Source organism: Dama dama, chromosome 6, assembly GCF_033118175.1.
Source record: "Dama dama isolate Ldn47 chromosome 6, ASM3311817v1, whole genome shotgun sequence".
In the NCBI taxonomy this organism is placed as follows: Eukaryota; Metazoa; Chordata; class Mammalia; order Artiodactyla; family Cervidae; genus Dama; species Dama dama.
Window position 1 is genome coordinate 24,249,089 of NC_083686.1, and position 16,066 is coordinate 24,265,154.

At 42.0% G+C, this 16,066-nt stretch overlaps 1 pseudogene; it reads left to right on the forward strand.

The window, feature by feature from the left end:
- The first annotated feature begins 735 nt into the window (after window positions 1–735).
- Window positions 736–1,735, forward strand: LOC133058504 (UDP-GalNAc:beta-1,3-N-acetylgalactosaminyltransferase 1-like; annotated as a pseudogene).
- Window positions 1,736–16,066: the final 14,331 nt, after the last annotated feature.

Consider the following 16,066-nt stretch of genomic DNA (forward strand, 5'->3'; position numbering starts at 1 on the left):
CCCTCATGGAGGGACACCGGGCTGGGGCTGCTTGGCAGGGAGGCTGCCAGGGTGGTGCCCCCTACTCCTCAGGCCCCCTCCGAGCCCGGCTGGGGTGGAACCACGACCAGCCAAGCCCTGGGGCTCTGGCCTTGGCAATGTTCAGCTGCCCCACCGGGCAAATCTTGTCATTAAAGCGTGGAATGTGGAAAACAGAACACTTCAGCTGGTACTTTAGTCTCATCTGAAATTCCGTGGGCATGTGTCTTATAAGCAGTATAAGCACAATTCTTAGAAGCAGAATTTTAAGCCAATCTGAGAGTCTCTGTTTTTCAATAGAAATTGCAAGCATTATTTTGACTGCTACTTGCTATCGAATGCTCAGTTCAGTTCAGTTCATTTCAGGCACTCAGTCATGTCTGACTCGTTGCGATCCCATGGAGTGCAGCACGCCAGGCCTCCCTGTCCATCACCAACTCCCAGAGCTTACTCAGATTCATGTCCATTGAGTCGGTGATGCCATCCAACCAACTCATCCTCTGTTGTCGCCTTCTCCTCCTGCCTTCAATCTTTCCCAGCATCAGGGGCTTTTCAAATGAGTCAGCTCTGCGCATCAGGGGCCAAAGTATTGGAGTTTCAGCTTTAGCATCAGTCGAAAGCTCAGTTGCTCATATGGAATGCTCAGTTGGTGAAACTGAAGGTCTTTCACTCAGAAGAGAAAAATCAAGCAGAAGAACCTGAGGCTTGCATGCTTCTGAGACGCTGGGAATGGCCCTGGCACTCCTGACCACACTTCTGGCTGGGATGTCACTGAGATCCCTGAAATGGAGCCTTCTGTTGCTGTGCCTGCCGAGTTTCCTGGTGATGTGGTACCTCAGCCTGCCAGTGTCAGTCTGCAATGTGATAGAATGTGTGAACTGGATGTACTTCTATGAGCATGAACCCATTTACAGACAAGACTTCTGCTTCACACTTCAAGAGCATTTGAACTGCTCTCATCAAAACCCATTTCTTGTCATCCTGGTGACCTCACACCCCTCAGATGTGAAAGCCAGGCAGGCCATAAGAGGTACTTAGGGTGAAAAGAAGTCTTGGTGGGGATATGAAGTTCTTACATTTTTATTATTAAGCCAACAGGCTGAAAAGGAAGACATTAGCATTAATGTCTAGCATTATCCTTAGAGGACAAACACCTCCTTTATGGAGACATAATATGACAGGATTTTTTAGACACATACAGTAATCTGACCTTGAAAACCATTATGGCATTTAGGTGGGCAACTGAGTTTTGCCCCAGTGCCAGGTATATCATGAAGACAGACACTGATGTTTTCGTCAATACTGGCAATTTAGTGAAGTATCTTTTAAATTTAAACCACTCAGAGAAGTTTTTCACAGGTTTTCCTCTAACTGATAATTATTCCTATAAAGGGTTTTACCAAAAAACCCATATTTTATACCAGGAATATCCCTCCAAGGTATTCCCTCCTTCCTGCAGTGGATTCTGTTATACAGAATCTAGGAAATGATGAGTCACGTAAAACCCATCAAGTTTGAAGATATTTATGTTGGGATCTGTTTGAATTTATTAAAAGTGGACATTCATATTCCAGAACACACCAACCTTTTCTTTTTATATAGGATTCATTTGGATTTCTGTCAGTTCAGACACATGATTGCAGCCAATGGCTTTTCTTCCAAGGAAATTATCACATTTTGGCAGATTATGCTAAGGAATAACACATGTCATTATTAATTTGACATTCTACCCAAAGCCTAGAAAAGGGAGGGATACTTTGTGGAAAGTGTTAATGTTAGACTGTGAAATTAATGAAAAACTCGTGAGAAGGTCACTGTCTGGCTTACACAAAGCTGAAACTCATGTCGAGCCTATAGACTGGAGACCGGAGGGTTACACTTGACCTGTGGTTTATTTTGACAGCAATCAAGTCAAGCCTTTTAAAGGTGATATTCAGAGTAATTAAACATCTTACAAAGGAAGGGGAGGTTTTTGTTAATAAAACTAATAGGACCAAACAATTTGAACATGACATTCTATAGACTAGAGCTTCTTAAATGGGCCTCATTGAATTATAAGCTCATTTATCCATAACAGCAAAACAGTGTGGAGTATTATTCATTGAGCAATCTAGTCAGTTCAGGGTTTTGTGTATATCTTACATGGATTACTAGTTTTTTTTGAATATATAGGTCTGTGTAAAAGAAACTGAGGTTATTTCTGAACAAAATTTAATCTGTTTTAGGTCATTTGGAAGGTATTTCAAGATGTTGCAGTATTAAAGAGTTATCAGTTATTATTTAATAATACTTAGAGTTTTGCACTTTATGGATGTGTGAATGTTTTGGTTGTTTCAATACTGTATAAACAAAATAAATTTCTTTTCCAGTTACTTCAGTGATGAGTTTATGATGAATAGCTCCATTAATGTGTAGTCATTATTGTATATCAATAATCTCTTGGACTTTGATAAATATTTCATCAAGTTAATTTAGAGAAGAATTAAAGCAAGAAGGTCAAAATTATTGTCTTATTTTTAAAAACATAATCCCCGGTGTTTTTAGATGTCACTTCATTTGTCTTATTTTTCTTCCTGGAAATCCGGAGTAATATAGAATGCCAGGTAGCATATTTCCTTTAGGAAAGGACTCTGAAGCCAAAAAAGAAAAAACGAACGTGATGGCCAGAATATCGTGAAAAGGAGTATCCTATTTCAGTGCTTGAGTTGGAAAGAGAAGACTAATATTTGAGTTGCATTGTTAACTGCTCCATGTTTTTTCTCATTAACAATCAGTTTGAGAATAAAAAAAGAATAAAGAAAAAACCCACTGTTGCTCGTGTTACTAGTTTCACATCAAGAGGAAAGCCCTACTATGTGGTCTAAAATCAGGTCTGATTTCCATGTCGTAGAGAAACACATGGTTTCATAGGAGTGGTAACGTATGTCACCTTTGACCAGCTGGTTGGTCCAAGAAGAGCACTCCTTGCCCCCATATTCTTGGAGTTGTGTAGTTTCCCATTATGTCTGATATGGGACAAGTGATTCTTTTTCTCTAGATTACATGATGGCAAAAGATCAAATCTGCTGGGAGAAAATGTAAACTTGAAAGTATATAGTCAGTTCTTAGAACACTCATACCTTTGTAATTTTCCTGTAAAAAAGCTTAATTTGAATTAGAAGTGTTGTAATGTGTGATTCCTTATAACAAGGCTGTTTCCATTTCCCTCATCTCAGACCTGATCCTGTCACACTAAAATCATAAAATAAATGAAATATTCTGTAGAATCAATCCATGCCCTTGCTAATTCCCACCCATCTGGGAGTCACTTTCTCTAAGACACAGATGGTGGTTATATTTGTGGTAGGATTAGATTTGATTGAATTTGCGTAAGTTTATATTGGTGTTTGGGAATTTAACTCAAAGAAGTTTTAAAGAGAACTTGTGAAATAAAAGATAGCGTCCCTTCATTTTTAAGACTAAAAAAAGAAGTAAAATGTGAATAATTGCCAAGTTTTAGAAGACTGTTCCTTTTCAACTACAGATTGGTGCTTAAGAGATCTCTAAAGAATTAAATGATTATGAAAAAAAAAAAATTACCCTCATGGGAATGGGCATTTGACCCTCTCCTTCTCTTCTTTGCTATTCAAGAATTTGGGATGGCAGATGAAGAGGTTAAACTATATTTAGACTCTAGATCTTCAAAGATGGTATGTACTGAAGTGAAAGTGAGTGGTAGATGATTGGCATTCTTAAAGGAGTCCTACTGTGTATGTTACGGTAGTGTAAAAGCTCAGCCACTTTCTAAACAGTTTTATCTGTTTCAAGTAAGGACAATACACAGCTATTTGGAATCCCAGATTCATAAAAAGCTCATTGCTTTATGTTGGTGCCATATTCTGGAACCTAGATGGAAAAAAAAAAAAGCCTTGAAATGCTGATGTATTGTGACATTGGGGGATTTTTGAACTCTTTCTAAGTTACACAATACAGTACTATTAAGAACCATCCATCAAAGTAAAGATGCCCCAGGGACCACCAACTAAGCAATGAGCAGTCTCTTGACCATTAATTGTGACTGCCAGTTTTTGTTCCTTTTTCTTTTTTTTTAAACTTAAAACAAAATCCAGCAATGTTCAAATAGTACCAATCATCATAGGACTCAAAAATAAGAAAAGAAACTAAAGGAAAATGATACCCAGTTTTTCTCTCGTTTGGCAACAAATAAGCTTCAAACAATTTCTAAGGAAGTTATCTTCTAATGCATTAAGTAAAGCAGAGTGGCTTTTGAAGGAGAGTGCAAAAATGGCTATATTGATTAGGCTATTGGTCCATCCTAGACGGCTTGTCCCTGTGTGTTTCTAATAACTGGCATATACCTAGATATAAAATGTTGTAGAAATTGTGGTCCCTGCATGGCCAATTCTTTACTGCCTGAGCCATCAGAGAAGCCCCAACTTCCGGATGTATGCATGAAGTCACATTTTAGTCAAGTGACATTTATACCAGACTGTTTATGCATCTTTCCAGATCTGCTCAACTCCAATCCCAACCTTGTTCAGTGGTCACTGCTACTGTAGCCTCAACTCTAAATACTGCCAGTCGTCTCATCCTCTTCCAGGGCACAGCTTCCATGGTGACATCATAGCAGCACCTATAGAAGCTCTCTTGTCAAGGTTCAACTTAACCAGACCCATGGAGCCTCTGGCTCTCTTGGCAGGTACTTGGAGTGGCCAAGTAACATAGTCTGGTGGCGTGGGTGAGTTACTCTTCTATAAGAAAATTTTGACTAATGGGAGGTAGAAGGGAGCTGACACATTCTACGTCCTTCCTCCAGATTCCCTATAAGACATTTCTCAGACCCAGTGGCATTTTTCACATGGTCTTCTCACAGATGTCTTCTGTATCCAAGTGACTCACTATGCATTTTTGTGAATTTATAGCTTGCTTGTTAATGTACCAGTTTCTAGTATTTCTTTCCCTATTTCCTTTTTCGTGTCCCTATGTTGCCCTGGGATGGCAATCTCTAGCATTGTGTTTGCATGCAAACTTTGCCACAGTCTCTCGTTTTGACAGCTTATATTTTCTGTGTTTACCTTAAGTTGGAATTAAATACAATTTATGTAAGTATGTATGTAATCAACTTTTTATCCCTAGATGTCTCCAAGCTGGGAATGCCGAGAGTACCCAGTCTGTGGTAATAGAAACGGGATAGTTTAAGTCCATTGCGTATTTAGCTAATCATTAAAGCCATTGCACCAAAGGTATAACTTTTCAAATCTTGGAACTGATGTGGTAGCTCCAGGGAAAACAAACTTAGGGTTCCCTTCTAGCATGTAATAGGGTCCTTTACTTTGAAATACAGTTGATATTGGTATTAGTTTCCTCTTCCTATATACCAAGAGCAAAAGCTCCCAGTTAGGGATACCTTGTAGGAGACTGATGAATTTGGTTGGAAAAAAGTATAATCTTGTCTGCTCTTCTTTCTTAAATGCATGTGCTTTATCAAGAAGTAAGGGGTTTCCCTGGTGGCTCAGATGATAAAGAATCTGCCTGCAATGCAGGAGACCCAGGTTCAATCCCTGGGTTGGTAAGATATGAAGAAGGGAATGGCTACCCACTCCAGTATTCTTGCCTGGAGAATTCCATGGATAGAAGACCCTGGCGGGCTACAGTCCATGGGGTTGCAAAGAGTCAGACCCAACTGAACGACTAACACTTTCATTATAAGAAGTACAGTTTCAGTATCTATTTAGGAAATACCAACGGATAAAACCTACATGAACAAAAGTTTGTTGGAGTCCTCAATAAATTTTGAGTATAAAGGAGTCCTAAGACCAGCAAGTTAATAGATACCTCCAGAGCCTAGCATAATATCTGGAACAAAGGAAAGTCTTGTAGCAGAGCCTTCTGGTGCCAGTGTGGTAGCCCTTTAGCCTACTCCAGTTAACCACTATTTTATGGTGCTTCACAACTTACAAATAGCTAATAAAGAGGCAGAAATGCCAAGTTACCATGCATTGCTATGCTTGTATATCTTCTTGCTACTAAAACTAGGGAAATTATTACTTTGAGATTTTAATGCTTCAACAATTATTTATCTAACCTCCTCTACTGTAAGACTTTATTGTTTTTGATGTTGTTTTTCTTGGTATACTAATAGTGTAATAAGTTGCTTTCAACTACAAGTAGCAAAGGTCCTGATCTAAAAGTGACAAATATTTGGAGTGTACTTTTGCCCAGTAACAAGAAACCCAGAAGTAGCTGGTTGCAGTGTTGGTTTGAAAGCTCCACAATATATTCAAGAATTACAGAGTTTTCTGTCTTTTCTACCAACCACAGGGGCTGGTCAGAGCTCCAGGATGACTGCAGTAGCTCCAAGCGTGGTATCCTCACATGACAAAGTCCAAAAGCAGAAAAGGAGACTCAGGGTCTCTTCCCTGGCTTCTCTCCTTTTTCAGAAATAAGGAAACATTTCCGCAACTTTTTTCTTACGTTTCCTTGATCATGACTGGGTCACTTAGCCACTAATAGCTAGTTGCCAAAGAGGCTGGGTAACCAGGTATCAGCCTCACTGAGTAAAGATTCTGTAGGGGGAGTGAGTACCCACAGGGCAGGCAATCTACAGTATTTGCCACAAAGGCATATTCATGTTTGTTGCATGGAATTCATGGGAATATATGGTTAATTAAAAACAGACTAGAATAAAGGATGAGACAGTGACATGGATGATGAATATTTCTTGCGATGACTGGAGTCAAGTTAAAGAGTAGGACCATATCTAGATTACCAAATCCTCAGTGAATTTGTGAGCATTTGGAAATTGAGGCAGGGGGAGGTTTCATAAGATGATAGAAATAATGACAGGCATAACATGACACTCCTGATGAAGGTGATCAGAATAGCTAAAGATCCATGCTCTATCTGTAGACAGGGCAGAGCCAGGATGTTAATACTGAGTTCAATGCCAAATTCTGAGGTCTTCTGGGAGAATAGGCAGATTCCTCTCAAATGAGTGACCAAGAAATTAGCATGTCCAGGTTTCAGTTCAGGGAAAAAAGTATAGAGGTAGTCTGTTTTGCTGTGATGTATATAGAAAACTTATTTATAGGAAAGATGAGAGTTCCGGTCAGCAGTGGACATGGTTGAAAGAACAATATCATAAAGAAGATGTGGCTTGGAGGGTGTAGAGAGAAGCAGGCAGGAAGGAAACCAGGATAAACACATGGGCAAAAATCAATTTCCGGCAAGGTTTCTACTCCAGACCCTGGCAGGAGTTCAAGAGAATGAGACGTCAAGATAAAAAGGAAGCTTATGGATACATTTAACCAGCTTTATAAGTTATGACCCTCTAGTGTCAAGTAAACCAACTGTAATTTTTTTTTTGTTCTTAAAGAGAGAGGATGTTGAACAGACTCTTGCCCTAAGAAGTCAGCTGGCCCTCGGAAAGTGACAAGAATCTAAGGCTGGTAAACTGCCAGAACTCTCCTATCTCTGTTTCTGTATGTTCAGATCATTTTTCTCTGCTCTCCTAGGCTATTGATGGAATACAGCTACTCCACACTCCACACTTCTTTTTTTTTTTTTTTTTCACTAGTTGGAGGCCAATCACTTCACAACATTTCAGTGGGTTTTGTCATACATTGATATGAATAAGCCATGGATTTACACGTATTCCCCATCCCGATCCCCACTCCCACCTCCCTCTCCACCCGATTCCCCCGGGTCCTCCCAGTGCACCAGGCTGGAGCACTTGTCTCATGCATCCCACCTGGGCTGGTGATCTGTTTCACCATAGATAGTATACATGCTGTTCTTTTGAAACATCCCACCCTCACATTCTCCCACAGAGTTCAAAATTCTGTTCTGTATTTCTGTGTCTCTTTTTCTGTTTTGCATATAGGGTTATCGTTACCATCTTTCTAAATTCCATATATATGTGTTAGTATGCTGTAATGTTCTTTATCTTTCTGGCTTACTTCACTCTGTATAAGGGGCTCCAGCTTCATCCATCTCATTAGGACTGGTTCAAATGAATTCTTTTTAATGGCTGAGTAATATTCCATGGTGTATATGTACCACAGCTTCCTTATCCATTCATCTGCTGATGGGCATCTAGGTTGCTTCACACTCCACACTTCTTAAGTTTACATTGTTATATTTCCAACCACCCACTCACATGCTGACTTAATTCCATGTCCTAGGAGAATATCTGATTGGTCCTCTTTGGTTTAGACAGGGTCTATCCAACCTCTACTAATGCCAGGGAGACAGAATTATATAAGTATGGCTTCTATGAGTTTATTCCTAAAATGGGAAGAAGGGACAGTTTAAGAGAAGAGGATTATTAAGTGCTATGCAGACACAGACATCACTGGAGAAGGAAATGGCAACCCACTCCAATACTCTTGCCTAGGGAATCCTGTGTACAGAGGTGCCTGGTGAGCTACTGTCCATAGGGTCGCACAGAGTTGGATGCAACTGAGGTGACTTAGCATGCATGCATCCATTGGAGAAGGAAATGGCAGCCCACTCCAGGGTTCTTGCCTGGAGAATCCCAGGGACAGAGGAGCCTGGTGGGCTGCCATCTATGGGGTCGCACAGAGTTGGGCACGACCAAAGCGACTTAGCAGCAGCAGCATGCAGACATCACAGCTATCTATTATAGCACTGAAACCAGAAACATTTGAAATGGTATGACTTGATATAGCTTTGTCTTCAGGAAACTCAGGTGATTACTGAGGTTGGCAGTGGGATTTGAGTCTATTCTGTCCTTACATTAGATTTCCATTTCATGCAAAGGATGACCTAGAAAGAGAAGTCAAACATGGAACAGTTAAGTCTAACTCCCAAGAGTCTGTCACCTGTGTCACATTGAGGAGGAGTTTGGGTAAGAGAGGTGAGGGAGAAATTGGAAGGAAGGGGAGAACCACACAGACATTAAGAACAGAGGTGATACTGATGCCTTCACCAACAGAGATTTCCTACTGGGCAGTCTTGCTACCACAGGGAAAAAATGTGTGGGTCTCACCTTAAGGATCATACAATATATTAATACTAAAGGCAGAAAATGGTATTTTGGAAGGGGTCAATAACTGACTCCATAATCCTGAAGGTGTGTGTGTGTTCAGTCGCTTCAGTCACGTCCCATTCTTTGTGACCCCATCAACTGTAGCCCGCCAAGCTCCTCTGTTCCTGGGATTTCCCAGGCAGGAATACTGGAGTGGGTTGCCATTTCCTCCTCCAGGGGATCTTCCCAACTCAATGATCAAACCCGCATCTCCTGTGACTCCTGCATTGCAGGCAGATACTTTACCACTGGGCCACCAAGGAAGCCCAATCCTGAAGATATCTTTTAGTAAATGCCATAGAGAAAACATCTTTTAACTTTAAATTTCCCTGGTGGCGCAACTATAAAGAATCTGCCTGCAAATGCAGGAGACCCAAGAGATGCAGGTTCAATTCCTGGGTTGGGAAGATCCCCTGGAGTAGGAAATGGCAACCCACTCCAGTAATTTTGCCTGGAGAATCCCATGGACAGATGGCTATAGCCCACTGGGCCTCAAAGAGTCAGACATGACTGAGTGCACACACACACACAAATATATTCTTAAACACCTGGGAGGAAATCATGTAGTAAGATAGCAAGAAACAGTAGGGAAAAACCCTGGATTTGATATAAGTCAGACTTATATCTTTGTGTAAGACATTGAATAGGTCAGACTTGGAATTCTAGTTAGACAACTTGAGTTACCTTGAGAAACCACTTATTTCTTTTTTTTCATAAACAAGGAAACTAATAGATTAAGATCTTTTTGACAGGACTTCACATCGTTGTGAGGATCAATTGAATTGTCATAATAGCAGGGGGGAAATAACTGAACTCTCTGCACATTTAGGAATGACCCAGAACTTGAAGGAGAAATGTTATATATGAATGAAAAGGGAAGACTGTCACTTCAGCTAATAGTTGCTTCTATAGCAACTGAATGCTCTGGGGTTGGGGGTATGGATGGTGAGTACTGAAAGTGCAGGACCAGTCTTACCCATAGCAGGTGTCAGCTCTAAAACTTTATAAGAAGTATTTTTCTTAACTGCCAAGCAGGGCTCTTTGCAGGAATTTTGGAGTCACAAAACCAAGTAGAAACACTTGCAAACTTCAGTAGTATAGATGGGACCCACTTGGTCAATAATACAGTTGACCCTTGAACAACTATGGGTTAGGAACCCTGACTCTCCCTGCAGTTGAAAATACACACTTAACTTTATAGTCAACCCTCCATACCTGTGTCCTGGATTCTACCAACCACAGACTATACTGTAGTAATAATGCCACAATACTAATAGAACTGTAATACTATTTAGTGGGAAAAAATCCACGTGTAAGTGGACCCATGCAGTTCAAACCTGTGTTGTTTGAACTAGATAAGGGTCAACTAGACAAGGACCTCACAGAGCAGCCTGATGGTTTGGGATAGAGAATTTTGTCCTCAAAGACTGAATTTGGGGGGAATAGAGAGAGGTGGAGGGAAGGGTGGAAAAGCCCACACCTGATGTCTCTGCACCCATTGTGCTCGGAAGCCTGTGAATGGGGATGATGTCCTAGAAGTAAATGCTCGGGGACTTTTGGAGCCTCCATCTGATTGATCTAGAGGTCAGCTGGGCCGCAACAGGAACATCCAAAAACAAACAGGCTTGCAGTCTGCAAGAAAGAACCTTGCCCAGGGAGATCTGTTTGCTGGTCTCAGCTCTGCCAGGAGCTATTTGGGTTTGTTCAGGTGAGCCCCTTGAGCCCGCTTAGGATCAAGCCATGCACACTTGTTTTCATTTTATATTTACAGTCAAGGATTTCAGGATCCTTGCTTAAAAAGTGAGATAGCTGGAGTGGATAGAGCTTGAAATACTCAGGCCAACAGAGTCTCCTGTGATTCTCTGAAAAGTTTACTGGCCAGAAATAGGGTCTTCTCTGAGAGTATCCCTCTCAGGCAAGTACTGTAGGACCATAGAACTCTCTTCCCAAGATGCCTCAGGACACTCTTACACCCCCCTCTCCCCACCCCCACTCCATCTTAGTCCCCTTCTAGCACCCCAGGCTGCGGTGACATGAGTGGGGTGTCCACACCAAGATGTTTGGTGAATGATCTAACCACTGGACAGGGACAGGCCCAGAAGTGCAATCTTGCTTTGTTTATTTTATAAAAGGAAAGAGGCAGGAAGGGTTGAAACAGGAGAGCTGGAGAGGCCAGAACATTATGTTTAGAATAAAGGCTTAAAACTCCACCGTGAGCCAAAAGGGGAATCCCACTCTTTTTGCATGAGCCTAGTTCCTCTTTTACATATTTGAAACAACAGTATAATTAGCTGAGGACACTGAGCAACCTCAAGGCGTTTGGAAGTCCCCTCTGGCCCCCAATTCAAAAGGAGGCTCTTGATTTGGTTCAAAGTCCTGACCATGAATGTGCTGAATCAGGCTCTGGATGCCTTGTGTCTGCCAGCAGGAATGGGACTCTTGGAGGTACCCATTAGCAGGAAGCCTTATTCACTTTCTGGTAAGGAAAATAAAGGGAATGACCCTAAATTTTGGATTATACAAGCATGCTCAGATGATGGTCTGTCAATTGCTGGTTGTATGGTTCAACTTCTGCTTCAATCATTGCCAACTCTTTGTCAATCAAGGGGCTACATCCTCATTTTTTAAAAAATATTTAAACACACAAAAAAAAGAGATGCGAAGAAAGTCAGACCAAATGAATTTAAAAGAAATCTTGCTTGAATCACTATCTAAACATTCGAAATTATGAAATTACATTAACATATCATAACCTTAGTTTCTACCCCAAATCTTCATTCTGAGTATTGTCTATATGCCCAGAGACTTATGTAGAGCAGCAAAGAAGTAAATGTTGCTTCCAATCCTTTGAGAAATTAGATTTCTTAGGGTAGAAAACCGAGGAGAAATTGATTGATCGCAGCAAGGCAACTTGAAAAGGACCCCAGTAGACCATATAAACATAGGGGTGGGCACGTGGTCTCCTCCAAACATGAAAGGGCTCATCTAGGAGTGAGTGTACATCCCTGGTGGAAGAGCAGAAACAACTGTTCTATCTAGAAGAAAAAGATAGTATCATTTGGGGGTACCACATCCAACTCCCAAGTTAACTGAAGCCCCAGAATATTGTTCAGTTGGCCAAACCCAAACAAACTTTTTGGCCAACCCAATAAATTATGAAAAGGGTAGCAAGAGATCATGATTTCCTGTGGGTACAACTGACATCACACTTTTGCTCATGTGCTCCTGATTCTTTTTTATTACCTATGTTAAAGAGTACCTTATGAGTATGCTGTTTTGTATGAATCATCCCCAGAGATGACTGTGGGTCAAGTCTCTCTGATGGTCATCTGACCTTTTGCCCATTATGGTCATTATGCCCACTTTGTTTAGAGGGTTAAGTGTGGTCACTTGGCCTCTGCTCTTCCTGGATCCTATCATCCCCATCATTTCCAGGGAGCCCAGGTCCATAACAGCATCTCTTACTGTCCGTTCCAACTTATAGAGCATACCTTTTCATCAAGGTTGGTGCCTTCTTACTACTACACTCATTATCACCTTGTTAAACAGAATGTCCTACAGACCTGGCTTAGGAACATGATTAGCTCTTATCTGTTCAGTTTCTCAGTCATGTCTGACCTTTTGTGACCCAATAGACTGCAACAGGCCAGGCCTCCCTGTCCATCACCAACTCCCAGAACTTGCTCAAACTCAAGTCTATCGAGTCAGTGATGCCATCCAACCATTTCATCCTCTGTCGTCCCCTTCTCCTCCAGCCTTCAATCTTTCCCAGCATCAGGGTCTTTTCCAATGAGTCTGTTCTTAGCATCAGGTGGCCAAAGTATTGGAGCTTCAGCTTCAGCATTAGTTCTTCCAATGAATATCCAGGACTGATTTCTGTTAGGATTGACTGGCTTTATCTCCTTGAAGTCCAAGAGCCTCTCAAGAGTCTTCACCAACACCACAGTTCAAAAGCATCAATTCTTCAGCACTCTGCTTTCTTTATGGTTCAGCTCTCACATCCATACATGACTACTGGAAAAACAATAGCTTTGACTAGATGGACCTTTGTTGTTGTCAAGTCTTTTGCAATAGATCTGTTTTAGCACTATTCCTTCCTTAATAGGCTATCTAGGCAGTTCTGCCACCTCTACTTCATTCACTGTGAGCCATCACCTTTTCTATGCTTCCAAAAGCCATCCAGTACTGTCTCCCAGTGTTCTTTCCAGGACATTAAGTCCTGTGTCAAGAGAGAGTTCATTTATTTTGACCAAATCCCTCTTACACAGATTTATATTCTTCCCAGCTGGCCCTGGTGGCTCAGACAGTAAAGAATCTGCCTGCACACTGTTTATAATAGCCAGGACATGGAAGCAACCTAGATGCCCATCAGCAGACGAATGGATAAGAAAGCTGTGGTACATATACACCATGGAATATTACTCAGCCATTAAAGAGAATACATTTGAATCAGTTCTAATGAGGTGGATGAAACTGGAGCCCATTATACAGAGTGAAGTAAGCCAGAAAGAAAAACACCAAAACAGTATACTAACGCATATATATGGAATTTAGAAAGATGGTAATGATAACCCTGTATGTGAGACAGCAAGAGAGACAGACTTTTGGACTCTATGGGAGAAGGTGAGGGTGGGATGATCTGAAAGAATAGCATTGAAACACGTATACTATCAGCTGTGAAACAGATCGCCAGTCCTGGTTTGATGCATGAGACAAGTGCTCGGGGCTGGTGCACTGGGATGACCCAGAGGGATGGGATGGGGAGGGAGGTGGGAGGGGGGTTCAGGATGGGGGAACACATGTAAATCCATGGCTGATTCATGTCAATGTATGGCAAAAACCACTACAATATTGTAAAGTAATTAGCCTCCAACTAATATAAATAAGTGGAAAAAAAAAAAAAGAAGCTGCCTGCAACACAATCCCTGGGTCGGGAAGATCCGCTGGAGAAGGAAATGGCAACCTACTCCAGTATTCTTGCCTGAAGAATCCCGAAGGACAGAGGAGCCTGGCGGGCTACAGTCCATGGGGTTGCAAGAGCCAGACACAACTTAGTGACTATACCACCACAGGTCTGGTGGACAGGAAATTAGGTAGGAACAGATGCTGAGGAGGGCAAGTGTCTTATCAGGCATGCATCTAGTTTGAGGCTTCTGCCTAGTCTTCAAGGAAGGGAGGACATTCCACCTTTGAACAAAGGGCATGAGCTACTTCTGGAAGCCCAGAGGGCTCAAAGGGAACAGAAGATTCGAGTTTCTCAAGGCCATCTCCACAGATACTCTCATTCCAAATTTCAAAGTCTTAGGTGCATGCTAATTCATTTCACTCATGTCCGACTTTTAGACCCAGTGGACTACAGCCCTCCAGGCTCCTCTGTCCGTGGGATTCTCCAGGCAAGAGTACTGTAGTACTCTTGCCAGGCCCTCCTCCAGGGGATCTTCCTGTCTCAGGGATCCAAGCTGTCTCTCTCACATCTCCTGCATTGGCAGGCAGGTTCTTAACACTAGCACCACTAATCCTTCCCTATTATGGCCTCAACTTTGGTGCAGGATTATTTTTTTTCTAACTATTTATTTGGTTGTCCTGGGTCTTAGTTGTGGCACACGGGATTTTCCATCTTTGTGGTGGCACATAGAATCTTTAAGTTGTGGCTCAAGAACTCTCAGTTGTGGCATGTGGGCTCTAGTTCCCTGACCAGGGATTGAACCCTGGCCCCCTGCATTGGGAGCTTGGAGTCTTAGCCACTGGACCACCAAGGAAGTCCCTGATATAAGATTCTTGACTAGGCAGGAATTCAAATTTTTCCAAAGCTCTGCTTCTGATAAAATTAACTCCTGTGTTTGATCTTCAGCTATAGTTTCAAGACTAGGCTGAGGCAAATGAAGCTCCTATGGTACAATTTAAGGAGATGCTCATACTCAAGGTCATGCAAGTACTGATGAACGACCTTGAGTGTAAATTTTGTGCTCTGTGGACCTCTATTACCACCCTGGCCTGGACCCTGTTCAGCTGTATCTGCTGTTCAGCTGCAGAAGATATGGGTCTTTTTAAATGTTGTTGAGGAGGCCATCTGACTCTTGAAACTTGCCTTAAAATCATTGATGAATACATCCAAGTCTGTCTGTCTTTCTTTCTCTTTCTCTTTCTTTTAGTTACTAAGTTATTTCTGACTCTTGCGACCCCATGGATAGTAGCCTGCCAGGCTCCTCTGTCCATGGGATTCTCCAGGCAAGAATACTGGATTGGGTTTCCATTTCCTTCTCCAGAGGATCTTCCCAATCCAGGAACCAAACCTGGGTCTCCTGCATTGCAGGCAGATTATGGACTGAGCTATGTGGAATGAGTGTTTGTTGCTGTCTCTACCATAACCCCTCAAACACCCAAGGCATTGTGCCAACTGGAGCGTCCCCTTCCATCTCTACCTCATTCCAGTTAGTTTTAGCAATCCCAGAGCTCCAGCATGCCAGGAACTATTACCATGTCACATCCTCAGTGCCATACAGACAGTGAGCAATCCAACTTCAGAATCCCATCCTTAGGGTCTGCTTCCTCTACCAACTGTCTTAGTTTGAGTTCCTTAGAAGCAGATCTATGGTGGGGATTCTTAAATGATTAATTGGGTGAATATTCTTAAGAAAAAGAGAATGAGGGAAGCAAGATAGAGCAGATGAAAAAGCTAAGCAAGAATGCGATTTCACTGGAATCTCACTTAAGTGCAATCCTACAGGAATGCTGAAGCATAAATTGCATCATAAAACTGGTTGCACCTCAAGGCAAGATGCTGCTGCTGCTAGTAAGTCATGTCCGTCGTGTCCGACTCTGTGCGACCCCAAAGACGGCAGCCCACCAGGCTCCTCTGTGCCTGGGATTCTCCAGGCAAGAATACTGGACTGGGTTGCCATTTCCTCTCCAATGCATGAAAGTGTAAAGTGAAAGTGAAGTCGCTCAGTCGTGTCCGACTCTTCTCGACCCCATGGACTGCAGTCTACCAGGCTCCTC